This window comes from Calliphora vicina, chromosome 1 (genome assembly GCF_958450345.1).
Source record: "Calliphora vicina chromosome 1, idCalVici1.1, whole genome shotgun sequence".
NCBI lineage: Eukaryota > Metazoa > Arthropoda > Insecta > Diptera > Calliphoridae > Calliphora > Calliphora vicina.
The window spans coordinates 166,771,719-166,791,794 of NC_088780.1; the positions used below are offsets into that span (position 1 = coordinate 166,771,719).

Sequence of the window (20,076 nt, forward strand, 5' to 3'; positions counted from 1 at the left end):
TCATAGAGAGCAGCTGTAACATCATATGAATCATGATCCTTGATAAATGAACTCATCATATCAAACAAATGCAAACAACATTTTACAATTTTAAGGATTTGTAAATGATACAAAGTTGGAAAGTAGCAGCAGAGGGGTGCAGAACACATGATTATGATTATTACTTTATAGGCGGCACCCATAGTGTTCAGTTGGATATCAACATGCTCAAGAGAAATCCAAACATTCACATTTATTTCTATTCTACAGCATGACGACGATGTGGATGATAAAACTAATACATATTACCAATTGATGTGAAATATATTTCTTATGTTTCTTCTTAGAGGGTGGGGGGAAATTGAATTGCAAGCATAACTTTTGTTTAAATCCCAAAGATTAGAAATTTGCTGAACATTAACTTTCAACCAAAACAACCTGCGAATTTCAAAAACATTGGAAATTGAGCTAAAAACCGTAAAGGACTACAAACGACAGGGAGTTGGTTGCACTGAATGGATGGATGAATGAATGTTGTGCAAATACAAGGGTAGTTTTCCGTATTTTTTTTTTCTTCTTAGCATCGCTTTTTCTCCGTGTTTTTTGCTTATTAAATGAATGTGAATGTTGATGGTAACCACAAGTGTGAGGAGGAGGTGGTGGCGGTATCCACCCATCCACCAGTTTATTAAAACCGCAACACAGCAATATAATAGACTGTATGTCTCATAATATTCTCTGAACCAGTGATGGCACATTTAGTACTATTTTACTTTTAATACTTTTCTTTAGTAAACAATTTTAATTTTATATTACTTACACAGAGAAAACAGATTCGTGATAGCAACCGAATTAGTTGCCAATCGAATGATTTGGTTGCACACATAGAATTTTTCAGTTCTAACAACAGAAAGTCAGTTGATAAAGAAGAATTTCAGTTGAGGCAACCAAACTTTAGTAACCCCTTCCAAAATATTGTAGCCACAACTGTAAAATTCGGTCACTAAGATAGGATCATTCGACGAATCTGTTTTCTCTGTGTATAAATTTTGAAGCATAAATAATAAAAATCTTTTAAAACCAATACCACCTTGCAAGTTTATTTTAGCAATTTAGTACTTTTAAACTCAAAAAGTACTATTTGTCCTGGGGCTCAGTACGCTTTCCCTCCCTTTTCAATATTCCCTTCCAGTGCTACAAAAAAACATGTTAGTAAAACGTGAACATTATTATGATTATTTTGCTTTCATACATGTATAAATTTGATTTACTTTTTTTTGCCAACTTGTAGATGCTACAGATATGTTCGTTCTCACACCACTCATATTTATACGAGCCTGGCTGGAGTGTATGATGGGAGTGTAATGATATACGAATAAAAGTTTATTGCATCCAGAGCTTATTCCTTATTTGCCAGACGAAGAACATAATGTCTGGGCTAATTTAATCTTAGCAAATTGTTTGACAATCTGCACAGGATTAGTAGTCGTAGTACGAGTTTGAAAAAACTAAATTGTTACTGTTCACACTTGATACGCGCCTGAACAAGAAGAAGTAGAAGCTTAACGAAGGGGGAGCAGTATGCGACTGACTAGCGCTCCATTGATTTACGGGCAGTTGTTACACCCGCTGTTTTATGGCTGTCTGGATTAAATATGGGTGGGTTTTGTTTGATAAAGTTTGTAAACGTTGGGACGTGTAACTAGATTAAATTTGTATTGTTGTTATAATTATTTATAATTTACTTTTATTTTTGAATTATTTTCTAGTTTTGCAATATTCAATTTGTTGCTGTTTCTGTTATACGAATCTTGATTATTGAATACGAAATTTAATTGAATAAATGTAAACTCACCAGCTGAGTTGAGGGGACTATTTAAAGCCTGACTTCAGTTCTTACACCAAGAAAATTTAAAACGATGAATTACGATTGATAGAAATAAATTTTGGCTAGAAATTTAAAATTGTTTCAGCCACAACTAAAACAAGTAAGAAAGTATGGTCGGTCAAGCCCGACCATATAATATCCTACACTAAATAAAAGAGCAAAAACATTTTTCTTTTAAAATTTCAATAATTTATATTTTTGAGTGATTTTCGGAAGTGGGCCTTATATAGGAGCTATGACCAATTATGTCTATATGAAAGTTAACTATGTTGAATTTTGTGTGTTTACCAACATTTTTAAGCGATTTATGCACGATAAAGTGATTTTCGGAAGCGGGTCTATATGGGAGCTATGACTAATTATGGACCGATCGTAACAAAATTTGGTGACATGCATTTTTGTATATATAAAACTTATTTGGAGCGGAAATTGTGGAGATACAAATATAAATTAAACATTTATGACCGATAAAGTCCAATTTCGGGAGGATATTTGTATGGGGCTAGGTGAAATAATCGACCGATTTCAGCCAGTTTCAAAAGGCTTGGTCCTTGGGCCGAACAAATTACATGTACCAAATTTGATTGAAATATCATCAAAATTGCGAACTGTACTCTGCGCACAAGGTTTACTTGGACAGCCAGCCAGATGGACGGACATCGTTTAATCGAAAGTGATTCTAAGTCGATTAGCATACTTTAAGGTGGATGTTAGACTAATATTTTTGGGCGTTACAAACATCTGCACAAACGCATTATACCCTCCCCACTATGGTGGTGTAGGGTATACAAATCGGTAATTAAGAATGAAACTTTCTTTTGGTAACAAATTCTGTTTATTAAAAATTTTTTATTCATAAATTCTTTTTCCAAATTTTTTTTTTAAATTTAAAAAATAATATTTGGAAAAAACTTTTTAATAGTCAATTTCGAAAAAAAAAAATTTTGAAAAAAAAATAATTTTGTTTACTTAAAATTTTAAAAAAAAAATTATTTTAAAGTATAATTTAGTGAAGGACATATGCTCTCTTACTTGTTTGTTTTTGATTTGAAAAAAATGAAAATCATCTTAAAAAATTCAAATTATGCCAGTGAAACAATAAAGATAAGACTGAATCATTTTGGATAGAAGAACTCATTAAATAAAATTCCTTTTGTTAAACTTTTAAACCAACATTTTTTTCAATTCCGAATTTATTTTGTGAAAATCTCTTGAACTAATTATTCAGATCATGATTTTCAATCGTTGGTGGAAATCTCAGTTTTTTTAAATTCTTTCAAATAGTTTTCATACAAATTTATTCGAATCATTTTACTTTCGACATCGTGAAACAGGCCTTTAATTTAAAATATCAAAAATTAAACTGAAATATTTAACTTAAAAAAAATATTTTAATGTAAAATCTACTATTTGTTCCAAAACTAAAACATTTATCGCGTTTTGACAGTATTTTGAGTTAAAAATAGTTGACAAACGCTGGGTAAAAATCGCAACACCCAAAACAAACTTGTTGATTTTTACAGAAACATTTTAGTTTGTTTAAGAAAAATTACTTATTTGAGAATAGTTTATGAATTTCATTTATAATAATTTAATTAAATTGAAATTTATTATTTAATGTCGGGACGGCGCGAACGCCATTCCCGGCTATCAAAAATTACACGCACGAGTTATTCACATTAGGAATAATCGCAGGGGTCAACTCAATCGAAGTGCAATGATCAAGCCTCGCCCTGGAGGAACCGCCTTCATGATCACGGTTAACCTCTACGCCAGGTAAGTATGCTTTTCTCTACTCAGCTCACACTATACATACAAATTTAAATATAAACTCTATGGGAATTATAAGCAATTTAGTAGTGCGTTAGTGAGACGCTAATGAAACGCACGAACATTGAAATATAAAAATAGTGGTTGTTGGTGCTGCTTCAGATATACGATCACTAGCAGTTGTTGTAGCTGTAGAAGTGGAGGTAGTAGGTAGAAGAAACTGACAAAAAATGTGTTTTTATGTGTGAGCACTGCACAGCAAGAATGTGGAAGACAAAACAAAATTAAAAGAACACAAACTGATAAGCTGATAAATGTATGAGATTTTAGCAATGAATACTGAAGAACTATTTCAATGGTTTAGGGATTTTATTAATTAAATAAAATTAAGAAATTAATTTAGTATTTCTATTAAGAAATTAATTTAAATATTCATTTACACAATTAACCTTTAATAAAAATTAAATGAACAAATAAATGTACATACGAATGTGTGAAAAATTCATATTTCAAATAATTTTCCAGTGTTTTTTATAAATTTTTGTCAAGATTCCAAAACGTTTGGTTTTATAAAATTAGACCATAAATCGAAATCCAACCCTTCACCTGTAATTAGTATTTATTTAAGTTACAAGTCACATATTATAAATGTATTAGTACGTGTACATTTGTACATTTATTATAGAGTTTAAGTTAGTTTTATCTATTAACTTAGTACGACTAAAAAACAACTGAAAAGCAAAACAAGTAAGAAAGTATGGTCGGTCAAGCCCGACCATATAATACCCTACACTAAGTAAAAGAGCAAAAAAAAATTTTCTTTTAAAATTTCAATAATTTATATTTTTGATTGATTTTCGGAAGTGTGGTTATATGGGGGCTATGACCAATTATGGACCGATCACCATGAAATTAGGTCGTGTGATTTATGTCTATATTAAAGTTAACTATGTTGAATTTTGTGTGTATACCAACATTTTTAAGCGATTTATGCACGTTAAAGTGATTTTCGGAAGCGGGTCTATATGGGAGCTATGACTAATTATGGACCGATCGTAACAAAATTTGGTGACATGAATTTGGTATATATAAAACTTATTTGGAGCGAAATTTGTGTAGATACATAGATAAATTAAACATTTATGACCGATAAAGTCCAATTTCGAGGGGACATTTGTATGGGGGCTAGGTGAAATAATGGACCGATTTCAGCCAGTTTCAATAGGCTTGGTCCTTGGGCCGAGAAAGTAATATGTACCAAATTTGATCGAAATATCTTAAAAATTGCGACCTGTACTCTGCGCACAAGGTTTACATGGACAGCCAGCCAACCAGACGGACGGACGGACGGACATCGTTTAATCGATTCAGAAAGTGATTCTAAGTCGATCGGTATACTTTAAGGTGGGTGTTAGACTAATATTTTTGGGCGTTACAAACATCTGCACAAACGCATAATACCCTCCCCACTATGGTGGTTTAGGGTATAAAAATGTTGCAACATTTTCCCATGCTTTATGCATTAATATGCAGTTTCCAACTTATTTCGTAACAAATACAAAGCGAAATAATAACAAACTAAAGACCTGACTAAAAAATATATAAAATCATTTAGTAATATCCATATACAGTGCATAATAATAAAGAACCAAATTATAATTTTAGACTGTCTGTCGGTCAGACAAAAAGTAAAACTACAGCACTTAAATACGATGTGTTGTGCGAGAAATCGAGTCAAATTATAAGCATATCAGATAGTCATATCACATTTTATGCCCTACGAACTTTGTCATATTCGGACATAATTGGTCAGATTTCAGGTAATCAAGAATACATTAAAATTTCACTTTACCATCCCTAAGTAATCTGCAGTGTAAACAGTTTAAACTTTTTATTGGATGTATGACTGGACTCCATGAAGATTGTTTTCAAACTCAACAAGAGCTTGCAAAATCATTAGGGGCTACTCAAGCAGAAATTTCAAAACGTTTGCGAGCTGCAGGATTTATCCAAAAGCAGGCAAATTGGATACCATATGAATAAAAGAAAATCATTTTTGCACCGAATCATTACTTGCGATGAAAAATGGATCCATTACTATAACCCGAATCTTAAGAGATCGTATGTGGCCGGGCTTCACAAGACCAGACAAATCAATACTAAAACCAAATATCCATGGCGCTAAGGTAATTCCCTGTATTTGGTGGGAGGCACAAGGGTCCTATTTATTACACAAGTCAACAGCAAAAAAAAGGCATAATGGTTACCTAAGTACAAAAATGGTAATATTTTTCATTCTATGGAAAGATTTTTTTAAAATTTTTTTTTCTAAAATTGTGAACTTTTTAGATGTTTCTCCACATAATTTATGATAACTCTGAAATTGAGTGAATTCACTTAATTGTGAATAAATTCTAAAATAATCGATCGATTTTTATGGTGGATTGTTTCATTACATGTGGCTTTGCGATAAAGCAATAAATCTGAACAATTTCTGTCGTTTTCCATGAGTGTTTTAAAACACAAAAATTAGCTATTTTCACGTAAAAAATATATTTTTTGCTTCAATTTGTTATTATAACTCCGAAACTACTTAGCCGATTAAAACGTAATATATACACACAGCCTCAGAAGCGAATTTCTTTATCTTTTTCGGATCATGAAAATCATTATAGTCCGACTTAAATCTTTTTTTTTTCACAACCGAATCTATTATTCAACTCAATCTCGATGAATAAGTTTTAGGATTTTCATTATCTTAAAAAAAATCAAATATTTGTTGGTGTATACTCACTTTTGAGGCTCACTGTATGTGAAAATTTGTACATAGAATGGGGAAAATGGAACATTAACTACTCAATTTTATGTGATATATCAAACAATGAGATAATTCACTTAATCTATATATATAAAAATGAAATTGTCCATGTATGTAATGTCATCACGTGAGAACGGCTGAAGCGATTTGGCTGATTTTTTTTTATTCGATTCGAAATTTTCATTCAAATTCCGGGTAAAACTCGGAACTTCTTTTTTTTGTGAGTCCAGTCAACTGTAATAAAAAAGCTCCCTAAAGTATGCAGTACAAATTTAGATATTTTATTTGCAAATAAATAAGAACAGGCTAATGTGCGTGGGTTGGAGAAACTTGAAGAACTAACATTAGTAAATGCTACCGGGGGCCTATTTCACTAAACTACAATTCTACAAGTTTACAAGTTACAATTACAAGTCTAATTCTTACAAGTGCTGATGAATTGTGTTTCATTAAGATTTTCACAACACTTGTAGCTTTTTGCACTTGTAAACTACAATTTCTACAATTACAAGTTCTAGTACATATATATTGTGATATTAATTTTAAAATTCTTATTTATTATTACTCAAAATGCTAAAATATCCTATAAAAACGCAAAAAAATTTAAAAAACAAAAAAATTTGAAAAATATTTTTTTCCAAAAAATTAAATAAACAACAAATTTTGTTTACCTAAAAATATTTAAAATTTGTACTTTGAAGTATAATTTGGTGAAGGGTATATAAGATTCGACACAGCCGAATATAGCTCTCTTACTTGTAAATACCCAATCTATCGGAAAATATGTGGGGACTGATAAAAACAAATACTTTTGCAATTTTGGGTACTAATTTAGAATTGTCTATATATGTTTAGATTTCCAAAGTGGCTATTCCCAAAAGCAAAAAAAAAACAAGTAAAAAAGTATAGTCGTTGAAGCCCGACCATATAATACCCTACATCAATCGCCTTAAAATTAGGTGGACTTCTGTATATAGGAAACCTATTTAAAAAAAACCTATTTTAATAAGCCCAGATTTTCGATTATTTCGATAAATGGTCCACTCATATATCATATTTAGAGTTAGGGCCTTTCTATATTAATGTAACCACATCCTAATTAATATTAAAATTTTTGGATTTTGTGTTTATTTTAACTAATTTTTATTAAAAAATAGTTAAAAATCAAATTTTATTTCAATTTATCATTCACTTGTAACTTGTAAAATATTTCTGAGGGTCTCCGTCGACCCTAAGCTTTTTTTCTACAATTCTACAAGTGTACAAGTGCAAATTTAGTTTAGTGAAACAAAACCACTTGTAGAAGTATGACTTGTAGACTTGTGACTTGTAAAATTCACTTGTAGCTACAAACTTGTAATTGTATTTTGATGAAACACAATTATTCACAAGTTCACAATTTTACAGGCAAAAACACTTGTAATTGTGAACTTGTAGCTTAGTGAAATATGCCCCGGATGAAGCCGGGGCGGTCAACTAGTTGTGAATAAATTCGAAAAGAATCAATCGATTTTTATGATCGATATCTCATTTTGTTGCTATAATATGTGGGTTTACGATAAAGCAATAAACCTGAACAATTTCTGCCGTTTTCGATTTTTCATGATTTTTTTAAAACCCAAAAATTTGTAATTTTCATGTGAAATCAAATTTTTTTGCTTCAATTTGTTATTATAACTCCGAAACTACTGAGCCGATAGAAACCCAATATATAAACGGATTAAAACTTGTGTAAATCTGAACTTTTCTAAGTTTATTTTAATAATATCGGACTAACACTTTTTGAGGTATCATAAATTATGTGGAGAAACATGTACAAAAGTTCACAATTTGAAAAAAAAAAAATTTAAAAAAAAACTTCTCTATAGAATTTAAAATTTTGACCACTACTGGAACCACAATACATCAAAATTGTGTCGTGGTTTAAAAGGCCTCTAAAATTTTTCCGATTTTGTTGGCCTGTGTTATGAGCTGCTGAAATCAGACCAGACCATCATAGGGAACCTGTACCGAATGCAATTGATTCGTTTGAAGCGAGCATTATCCGAAAATCGGCCAGAATATGGGTCCAGACATAAACGTAGCCATCATGACATTGCTAGGCCACATGTTGCAATACCTCTTAAAAAGTATTTTGAATGAAGTGTTTGGGTCGTGAAGTGTCCCGTCAGACTACTATTAGCTACGATTGATGCAGAACTCTCTCTCTATCTGGGATACGCTTCACTTTGGAACAGAGTATCCGATATTGGCTTGATTCGTTCGTTCTGAAATTTCTAATGGAAGTTTCTGAAATATAAGCAGAAAATTCTGAAATACTTTTAAAATTTAATTGGAAAATTGTGATATACAATTGGAAATATTGTAGATCCAAGTTTAGACAGTTAGAAAGTTTAACTTTAAATAGCTATTTTAGTCTAGTTTGGTATGGTTGTCTACTTAACACACAATCCTCGCATTAGCTTAAATATAGACAAAGTTACACGCTTTATGTACCAATGTAAACTACCAAAAAAATATTAAAACTCGTACGAGTAGAAAACGAAAAAAGCTACAAAAACCCGAAAAAAAATGTAAACATTTAACCCATCCATTGTTTTATGCTTTTGAATGCATCTGACGCAAAATTAAATGGAGTCAATGTATGAATGGTTGGTTACAGGGAGGGTGGCAGGAGGAGTAGGAGGAGAAATAAGGCAGCCGGGTCAGTGGGCTTGTAGGCAGCCAGCAGCAGACAAACAAATAATACCTCGTAGTACTAGAGTGAGTAGTGCGCGCGCATAAGACACAAATGATCAACTGTCTGTCTGTCCGTCTGTCTGTCGTTTGTGTCTTACTGGTTGACTGACTGATTCACTAACCGACTGATACTGTTGGGTGTTTCGTACATAACTATAAACGTATTTAGTATGTTTGTGCATACGTAAGAGTACGTGTAAATACGTGTAGTTTGGTAGTTTTCTGCTTTTGTTGTCTGTTGTTTGTTATTTGCGTTTTAGGCCTTTTAAAGCTGCTGAAAAATCATGCAGACGTATTTAACAGATTCTATTTGATTGTTTTGTTTTATTGTATTTTACAATCGTATTCACTGAACTCTTTGTATTATTTTCTATATTATTTTTTATTATTTTTTTGCTTTCTACAATAACTTTGTGTGAGCAAAGATGAGACAATATTTACGAAAAATCACTACGTGATTTCTTTAAAACACTGGAAAATACACGTTCGAATATGCTCGCAAATGTTGGTGGAAAAATGCCACAAAATTGGAATGAAAAAATGTCAACATAAGTAGAAAAAAAAAAGTTACATTACATTGCAATTGTTGGGATTACAAAATGTCTGATTTTCGATACTTAAACAGTTATAGATACAAACGTAATTGACATGTAGGTTTTTGATTTATATAATTCCTCATCATGATATTTCTAGAGTCAGCTAAAAATATAGTTTGACATTCCATCCATAGAGAAATACACATAGTACGGAAACTAGAAAAAAACTCAAACAAAAAAATTACACATACGAGTGTTGCGTTTGCTTTCACATAGTTTTTTTTACTTATACATTCTCACCACTTAGGCTTTTGACAACTGAGTTAGGTCTTAGAATGAAATGGTTGTGAAGTTTTGCCTCAACCGCTTTATAGTCCAGACCGTGCCCTGTCCATCTACTATTTGTTTCGATCGATGCAGAACGCTGTCTCTGCGATACGTTTCACTTTGGAACAGAGTATCCGAAATTGGCTTGATTCGTTCTTGGCCTCAAAAGATGAGCAGTTCTTTTTACTCGGAATCCATATGTTCCCATAAATATGGGCCAATACTTTGAATAAATTAGTATTGTACAAATGTTTCAAAATAAAAGCTAAACATTTTAAATAATCCCGCATTTTTAAGTCATACACTCAATAATATTAAGAAAATATAAATTATAATTCAGGAAGGCAGCTCAATATTGAGGAAAAACCAATTTATATTAGAAAGATAAATTGAAATTCAGAGTAGCAAATTAATATTGATAAAAATCCAATCGAAATTGAGAAAATACAAATTAAAATTACGAAATTTAATTAAATATTGAGGGAAAAAACCAATCCCAATTAATATTCAGAAAATTTAAATTGAAAAAATACAACTTGATGTTGAAAAAACCAAAATTAATATTGAGAAATATCTAATTTCTATAAGTTTAAAAAAAAACAAGTAAGAGAGTAGGGTTCTTTTTTCGACTTTTATCGACTATTTTCGACTATTCGACTTTTGAGATAACATAATCGATTGTTCGACTTTTTTCCGACCAAAAAGTCGATTTCGACTTTTCGACTTTTTTCAGGAAATAGTCGATTGTTCGAACAATCGACTTATAGAACCCTATAAGAGAGCTTATTCGGATGTGCCGAATCTTATAAATTATACTTATAAATAATTAAAATAAGTTTTTTGAAATATTTTTAGGTAAACAAAATTTTGTTTTTAAAAAATTTTAAAAACAATTTAAAATTTTTTCTTTTTAGTTTTTTCCAATTTTTTTTAAAGTTCTTTTTATAGTTTTTTTTTAAATTTTTTATTTTGGAAAAAGAATTTCTGAGAAAAAAAATTTTTTGATGAAAAAAAAAATTCGGTTAAAAAATATTTTTCCCGATTTTGACCCATTGTATGTCCAACTTACTATAGTCTTATATGCATCGTTGCAATGGACTTTGAAATATATATACAGTGAGAAGCATAAATCAAGGTACCTTGGCATAAGTAAATAGTTTCTAAATTTTTTTTGAAATATAAGTAAGGAAATTTTTGTTTCATATTTAAATTTTGCAAAATATACTTCAGTACTATATTTTGGAAAAAAATTACTCCTCTACACAAAAGAACAAGCGAAAAATATGACAAAGTATCTGGCAAGTCTATATTTTTGCACAGCAAAAGTCTTGGTACCCTGCAAAATACATATTTTGGATAAAAGTATTGGCAACGTTATTTTCTTTTTTTTACCTTCTTAAAATTTATAACGGTGAATTATAAATGCACCAAAAAATATTCTTTATAAAGAGCAATAGATAAGCTTGTTTTATGTAAAATTGTTTTACTAAAATGCCGCGAAAAGAACTCTCGATCGAGGAGCGCAATATTATAATTAATAACCATAAAATGGGGAAATCTTATTCTCAAATTGCAGTTATAATAGGAAAAAGTAAGTCAACCGTGCAAAAAATAATAAATCGTTTTAAAAATGAAAAAAGGGTTGAAAACAAGCCAAGATCTGGACGTCCTCGAAAATTAAGTGCCAGAGAAGAAAGAAAAATAGTAGCTTTAATAAAAAATGATCCTTTTATAAGTGCACCAAAGATTGCTACGGAGTTGAAGGAGTCTCTGGATAAAAGTGTTTCCGCAGACACAGTGCGCAGATCGATCAAAAGAGCTGGTTACAATGCTCGTACATCACGAAAAAAGCCCTTCATCAATGAAACAAATAGAAAAAAGCGAATAGATTTCGCAAATGAATATAAAACCAAAACAATATAAAATCAAAATATAACATTTTTGGCTCTGACGGACGTGCCTTGGTATGGAGAAAGAAAAATGAAGAGCTCAATCCGAAGAATACACGTAAAACTGTAAAACATGGAGGTGTTAGTATCATGGTATGGGGGTGTATGTCAGCAGCTGGTGTGGGTAATTTGGTTTTCATAGAGGAAACAATGAATAAAACAGTGTACCTAAACATTCTTAAAAATAATCTCGCCCAAAGTGCAGAAAAATTAAACATTAGTAATGATTACTATTTCCAACAGGACAATGATCCAAAACACACAGCTGCTGACGTCAAGATGTGGCTTGCATACAACACTCCACACATGCTTAAAACACCTCCTCAGAGTCCTGATATGAACCCGATAGAGAACTTGTGGGATCATTTAGAAAAACGAATACGCAACCATAAAATTTCAAACAAAACCCAGCTCAAAAGCATTCTTATGTCTGAATGGCAACAAATATTGCCAGATTATACGAAAAAACTTGTATATTCCATGCCAAACCGTCTAAATGAGATCCTTCGACTTAAAGGATATCCAACCAAATATTAGGTAAATTTTTTAACATCTTATCCAAATATTTAATTTTAATTATTATTCTGTTTTTTCAGGGTACCTAGAATTTTGCGGCATTAAAATGTGGGTTTATCACAAATTTAAATGAATTTTTTGTTTCTTTTGTTAAATATAGAAATGTTTTTTTACTTTTTTAATAAAATAATCAATAAATCAATTGACTAAATAAAATTCATCACGCACTTTCTTATATTTTTTTTTATAAAATTCAGGAAATTGTTTAGATTACATTGGGTACCTTGACTTATGCTTCTCACTGTATATCATTAGATATCCATATTGTCTATATTACTGACTTGATAATCCAGATATAGATCAAAAATAGGCCAAAAATCGAGGTTGTCCCGATTTTTTCCTTATATCTCAGCCATTTGTGGGCCGATTTTATCGGAAGAATTCCCGATATATTGATGTATGAATCGAGTATGTAAGTTATTTGGGGACTACGGAAAGTTAATACAGAAGGACATGGCTATATCGACTTCGCTATCTATAACGATCCCGAATATACATATACACCTTGTGGGGTCGCAAATGAAAAATTTATGAATTACAAAGGGAATGAAAAACTTATATATACACTTGCAACTCATGGTGAATTCTTCCGACACGGTGGATATTTACAATCGAGACAATCGGCCTACAAATGGCTGAGATGACCTATTTTTTTTAACTATATCTGGATATCCACACAGAGAAAACAGATTCGTGATAGCAACCGAATTTGTTGCCAATCGAATGATTCGTTTGCACACATAGAATTTTTCAGTTCTAACAACAGAAAGTCAGTTGATAAAGAAGAATTTCAGTTGAGGCAACCAAACTTTAGTTGCCCCTTCCAAAATATTGTAGCCACAACTGTAAAATTCGGTCACTAAGACAGAATCATTCGATTGGCAACAAATTCGGTTGCTATCACGAATCTGTTTTCTCTGTGCAATAATAGATATTTCAAGAACCTTTGCAATGGCATATACAAGGCCAAAGTAAGTCGAACCTACAATGGGTCAAAATCGGTAAAAATATTTTTTACCCCGAAATTTTAAAAAAAATAGTTTTTAAAAATTAAAAAAAAAATATTAAAAAATAAATGAATAAATTAAAAAGTATAATTTGTTGAAGGGTATATAATATTCGGCACAGACGAATATAGCTCTCTTACTTGTTGAATTTCAACTGGTTTAGTCAAATAACACTATGCAACAAATTTCGGGTCACCGCCAGCCTTAACTACTCTAATGGGAAATGAAAGTTCACCATTAACTTAACAAAACTGCCAAGGGTTTTAAAAAGTTAGCTCGAATTTCATATTTATGGCCTCTTGAAGTTGGGCCATTTTTGATAATTTTTTACACTATGAACGTATAAATATATAAAAATATTTAATGGTCTGTAATTGTGCGTACTTATTGTTGCCTTGAATCCAATGTGGAAAAATATATTTTTTCCTTTATTTCAACAAATGGTGGGCGGTATAGGCGTGGTCAAATATAAATAAATTATCAATTTTGGATTAAAATGCACTACATGACATTCATTGTCTTTTTTTAGACAAATTTAAAACTATTCAAAAGAATCTGATTCTATTGAATACTACAATTTATTTTCAGAATGTGATCTGAATATTTTTACATTTTTTAAAATTTTTTTTTATTTTATTGAAATGTATTTAACAAGTTTTATTTCTATAAGGAACTCAGTTTTGCCATTTTGTTCACTGGAACCAATATAAATATTTTAAACTATATGATTCGAAGTATTTTTGATGTTGATGGAAGCTGTAAATTCTGGGTATCGTCACTCTCATCTTTAGAGGCCGAATCCATTTCTGCTTCACTCTCTAAATTACCTCCATTATCATCTTGATTTATTTCTTCATGGTTTATAAATAAGTTTTTACTCCACCAACAAATTTTCGCTAGAACGGAATCTGGCGACTTTTTCCCTCGTTATGTATAATTTGTTTCACAAATATATGTATGTCATCAATATAAATAAATAATTTTACCTTATTTCAAATGGAATAGCAATTTGGTGGTAGCGTTCACCTTGTTCGTCTGACTCATAATGTAAAAAATTATCAAAAATTACCCAACTTCAAGAGGCCATAAAAATGAAATTCGAGCAAACTTTTCAAAACCCTTTGGCAGTTCAGTTTACTTAATGATCTACTTTCATTTCCCATTGGAATTGTTGAGGCTGGTTTTTTTTGAGGCACAGTGTAATTAGTTATGAATATTTCAATATTTGTTCAAAGGAAATTAAAATATCGATGATTTGGGATCATACTTCTTATTTCATCAAATATTTTCACAATGTGAATGAGTAGCTTAATGGTAAAAATTCAAAGCAAATAAAATCTTTAGTTATGCCAGTAACATTAACAATAAATTAACATCATCATTGCATAGTTTATGCTTGATCAAGTTGGTCAACTGGTCGATCGGTTGGTCAATAGCAATTAACTAGTCAGCTGGTTAATGGCTATCGAATGCATTCGAAGCAATCGCAATCGTACTAAGTAGAAGTAGCAGCATAGAAACGATATTTTAATACATTTTATGCTTTTAAGCAAGTGGTGGTGGTGGTATCTATGAATGTATCTACATAACCAACTAACTAAGAGTATCTATTAATATGCAACAGTTATAAAATATATCTGTATCTGTATATATGAATTTTTGTTAGTAACTTTCAAAACCAATGATGGCATTAAATTTATAAACTACTTTTTCAATAAATTACCTTTTTTTAGTTTGTTTGGTAGGCGTTGTTCAGCATTCATTTGTCTACTACTACTACTACTATTTATATATTTAGTTTTGGTAGTACATTATTTTTTTGCTTTCAAACATTGTTATAGTTTTTTTTTTATTTTTATATTTAACACAAAAAGTGTGTGATGCAATAATACTTACTTCATTGACGAAATTTTATTTATTTGCCTGTTGCTTTATTTTAATTGTCATTGAGTTTTAACCGGATTTACCGGCTTTAAACCAGTACGGAATAGTGCAACAAACAATGTGTAACTAAATGAAGTCAAAACAAATTATGTTCAATGTAAAAACAATGAATACAACAAAAACAACTACTACTACTACCTAGTAGTAGTAACAATAAAAACTAAAACGAAATTTTTAAAAATAAGATCTCACGTTAGCATTGATGTAAACTTCATTAAGTAATCGTTACTTGATATGTCTGCCAGCCAGCTAGCCTGCCTGCCAATGCAACAAGCTATTTTTTTTTTATTACTTTTGGTACTTTATGAAAGGTACCCAATAACATGTGCATATTGTACTCAATATGCACATAATAAATTGGCTAAATAAAAACAAAAATGGAAAGTACAATTGCATGTGCATACAGAATTACAAGTGCAAGTAAAAGTAGTTTTTTTTAAACGAAATTTGTATGAATTTGAGTTTTTGAAATATTTGAAAATTGAACTCATGGTCAAAACAGTAGTGAACAAATCGTGATTTTGAAATTAAATACGCAACATTTCATTCAAAAGCTGCAGTTTATTTTTTAAGAAAAGGAAAATTTTGATTTTTGTTTAATTATCTAATATTAATATACATATTTAAAAATCATGTTGATGTCATATCAATGGAAATTTTTGAAAGTATTTGAAAGTTCCGGAACAATTAGTTAGCATGTTCTTTTAATTTCATGGATTTTTTTTTGTTTGGGGTCGATGACTAGTTAATTAACATAATCTCTTCTTAAAACACACCAGTCATCTTCTAATTATATTGATACAACAGTTTTTTTCCCCTTAATATAATAATAAAATAAATGTTTGGCTAAAAATAAACTACATCTCTTCTACTCCAGCTAGTTATTTGTTTTAAAACTTAAACATTAATTTCTTTGATAACACTAGTTTACAAGGTTTATTTTCATGATGTGAAACATAACTGGGTTTGTTATTTTAAGCCCTAGATTCGAGAAAAATATTGATAATAATCCAGGAAGCCAAACTTTTGAGAAATTTATTAACCCGCTAATGCCGCTCTCACGCACTAATACTGAATTTACACCGAAGCAATATCTAGTACATAAGAGATTTCCAGCCAAATCTAGTTATTTTGACGATAGAAATCTACTTCGTGACTAGATTTTATAGTGCATTTACACCGAAGCGAAATCTAGTACATATGAGATTTCGAGCCAAATCTAGTTATTTTGACGAGATTTCCCATACAAAATGAAATCTACTTCGTGACTAGATTTTGGGGAAATCTCCTCAAATCTACTCAGTACCAAGTGATGCAACCGTGAATTTCTTCATAACGGACTAAAAAATACAGCACTGTACAAGTAAAATTTGACAGATACAAATAAAAAAAATAATATAAAAAGTGCGAAACAATTTTAGCGTTTGATAAATATTTTCAATGGATGCAAATATGAATAAAAGTTAAATTTATAAATTATAATACTAAAAATTTACTTATTTACTGCGGGTTTTGTTAGTCAGCTGTTTTTGTTATTAAATGAAATCTTGCTAAATGTCAGAAAACAGCGGTGTAAACGGTATAGATTTTGAACAAGATTTCAATTAAAATCCTTTAGATTTCGCCTCGGTGTAAATAAGAGATTTCGAGCCAAATCTAGTTATTTTGACGAGATTGAAATCTACTTCGTGACTAGATTTTAGGGAAATCTACTCAGTACCAGTAGAAAAAATAATAAAATAATATAAAAGTGCGGACAAATTTTAGCGTTTGAAAAATATCTTCAATGGGTGCAAATATGAATAAAAGTTAAGTGATACATAGGAAAATACAAATTATAATAAAAAAATCTGCGTGTTTTTAAATCTTGCTAAATGTCAGAAAACAGCGATGTAAACGATATAGATTTTGACAAAGATTTCAATTGAAATCCACTAGATAATTGTTCATTTACTTTTAAAAAGTATGCTCTTTGACAAAAGAACGAAGATATTTAATAAATTTAAGCTCCTTTACATCAATATTAAAATTCACAAATGCAATAACGGAGAATAAATAATTTTTTAACACCCGATCTTACAAACATATAGGTCGCCTTTGGCGGGTTAAGAAATAAAATACTCAAAATAAAAGAATTAATTCTGATTTTATAAATATTTTCATGTGTCTCCCTTATGACACTCCAACTATAGTCTCCTAGGTCCAAAAAACTCTGATAATTCCCTTCAAATCCGGCACTAAGGGGTCGATCGCAAGTAAAGTGGCTATAAATCTGTCTATTCTAAACTATTGTTCCGATTGCAAAATGATGTTCTAACAAATCATACAGGAGGATTCAAGCTTTCATAAAATGGAGTTTGTGAACACCCTATTGGAAATGAATTTACGTTATAAAACAAATATGACTTAAAAATCCTGGATTTTTTAAAATTTTTAGCTTTTATTTTGAAGCCAAAATAACTGTTAATCTTTTGAGGCCAATAACGAATCAAGTCAATATAGGATACTCTGTTTCAAAGTAAATCGTATCCCAGAGAGAGAGAGAGAGCGCCTGCATCGATCGAAACAAATAGTAGTCGGGTAAGGCAAAACTTCCCAACCACATCATTCTAAATAGTTTTAAACAGAAATTGCAATATGTGGCCGAGCGTTGTCATAATGGAATATTACGATTTCATGTCTGGCCGCATATTCTGGGCGTTTTTTGGCATATGCTCGCTTCAAACGAATCAGCAGCGATCGGTACAGGTTCCATGTGATGTTCTGGTCAGATTTCAGCAGCCCCAGGACCCCTTTGCTCCCACCAAATACAGAACATTACCTTAGCTCCGTGGATATTTGGCTTTGGTGTCAATTCGACTGATTGGCCGGGCTTCTTGTTATTGTAATCAATCCATTTTTCATCGCATGTAATGATTCGGTGCAAAAATTATTTATGCATCATTTCAGATATGCAAAATCGTCTTTCAAGAGCTTCAATTCGTATGGTACTCAATTTACTAACTTTTGGATGAATCCTGCTGCTTGCTAACGTTTCGAAATTACTGCTTCAGTAGCTATCAATGATTTTTCAAGCTCTTGTTTAGGTTAGGTTAGTTTACGTGGGTTGCTCGCAATTTAGCCCTTAGAAATACTATTCCCTTATGCTGAAAATTCGTACATAAAGTGAGAATAGTTTCCCTCCCTAATTTCGTTGACTGTGATTCCTGTGGTCCCCGTGGGAACCAACCGGTACTTCTAATAAATCTGATCATATTTACTAGTGACACATCTCTGAGACAGTCCAGATCATGGAAAAGAGCTCTACGAAGATGTAGTAGTCTATGCTCTTGTAATGCTGGGCATTCACATAGAAGGTGAATGCCCAGCTCTTGTTTAGTTTTATAAAAATCTTCATTGAGTAAGGACCACAATTCTTGATCTTCAAACTTTTTTGGCTGGCCTGGGTGAAAATCACTACTTCTGAACCGAACAAACCATCTCTCGCACGCTTAAACCGATGGAACCCATTAATATAAGCTTTCAAAAAATACGCCATCTATTGTATATTCCGCATTTATCAGTCATACACCCAATAAAATATCCTGTTTATTATACTAAGTTATCTCTTATACCTTAAGAGATATTTAAGTTTAAATTTTTAAATTTTCAGTTTTTTCCTTGACTTTATTTTGGTTTTCCCAAAAATCTTTCATAATAGTTCTATAATTTGTTTCTAAAAACTAAATTTTTTATCTACTAAACTCTAAACCAACACGTGAAAACTTATTTTTCAAAATCTTAAGCAGCATAGCCGTGAAAAATAATCAAATTCAAATTTTGATAAAAATTAAACATAATTTTTTCCTCACATATTTTAATAAATAAATTTTTAGGATAGATCTGTCAAAAAAGTGGCGTTGATTTAATCAACTACCGTACCCAGTCTTTCTAAAAATGCTTCATTCAATGATCAAAAATAAAAATTGCCCAATTCACAATTGGTGTAGTAGCGTCGTATCGTTGTATGTTTGAAAAATATTTATGACATACAATGCTACAACACTACGACATCAATTGTGAATTGGGCAAATATATTTTTTTCGTAAACTTGTGTAATTAATGTGACCAATTAAATTTGAAAGCAAAACAGGATTTAGTCAAATTAATGATTATTATTGAGAGATAATTTGGTGGAAAAAAACACACACACAGATGAAATGCAAAACAAGAAAATATAATAATTTATTTAAAACGGTAACAGTTGGTCCCATCATTTGTTTGTTCAACGCAAAATTAAATAATGTTTATGTTTTAATTTAAGGTCCAGTTAAAAGAGATCAACGAACTGCTAATTGGCAGTTTTATTCATAAAGCAAACAAATCAAAAAAAAGAAGCAAATTCGTATGTATTTAAATTTAAATAGGTATTAAAAATAAAATATTACAAAATATGTTGATTGTTATTATTGTTTTGCATAAATAACTGACAACCAAAAACTGAGCCCCTAAAGTGGACAACAGAGTTGCCGTGATTAATAACTGGGGTAACGTTCCTAATAAG

The 20,076-nt window shown here is 30.9% G+C and overlaps 1 protein-coding gene and 1 non-coding gene across 3 annotated transcripts in view; both read right to left on the reverse strand.

Moving 5' to 3' along the window:
* Nucleotides 1–20,076, reverse strand: part of LOC135948683 (protein Skeletor, isoforms B/C) — a 92,259-nt gene that overhangs the window by 61,921 nt on the left and 10,262 nt on the right. The gene's annotated exons all lie outside the window — the stretch shown is intronic.
* On the reverse strand, nucleotides 3,487–3,651 carry LOC135949648 (U1 spliceosomal RNA). The gene has a single exon (XR_010575899.1). It is a non-coding gene; the product is annotated as a U1 spliceosomal RNA (small nuclear RNA).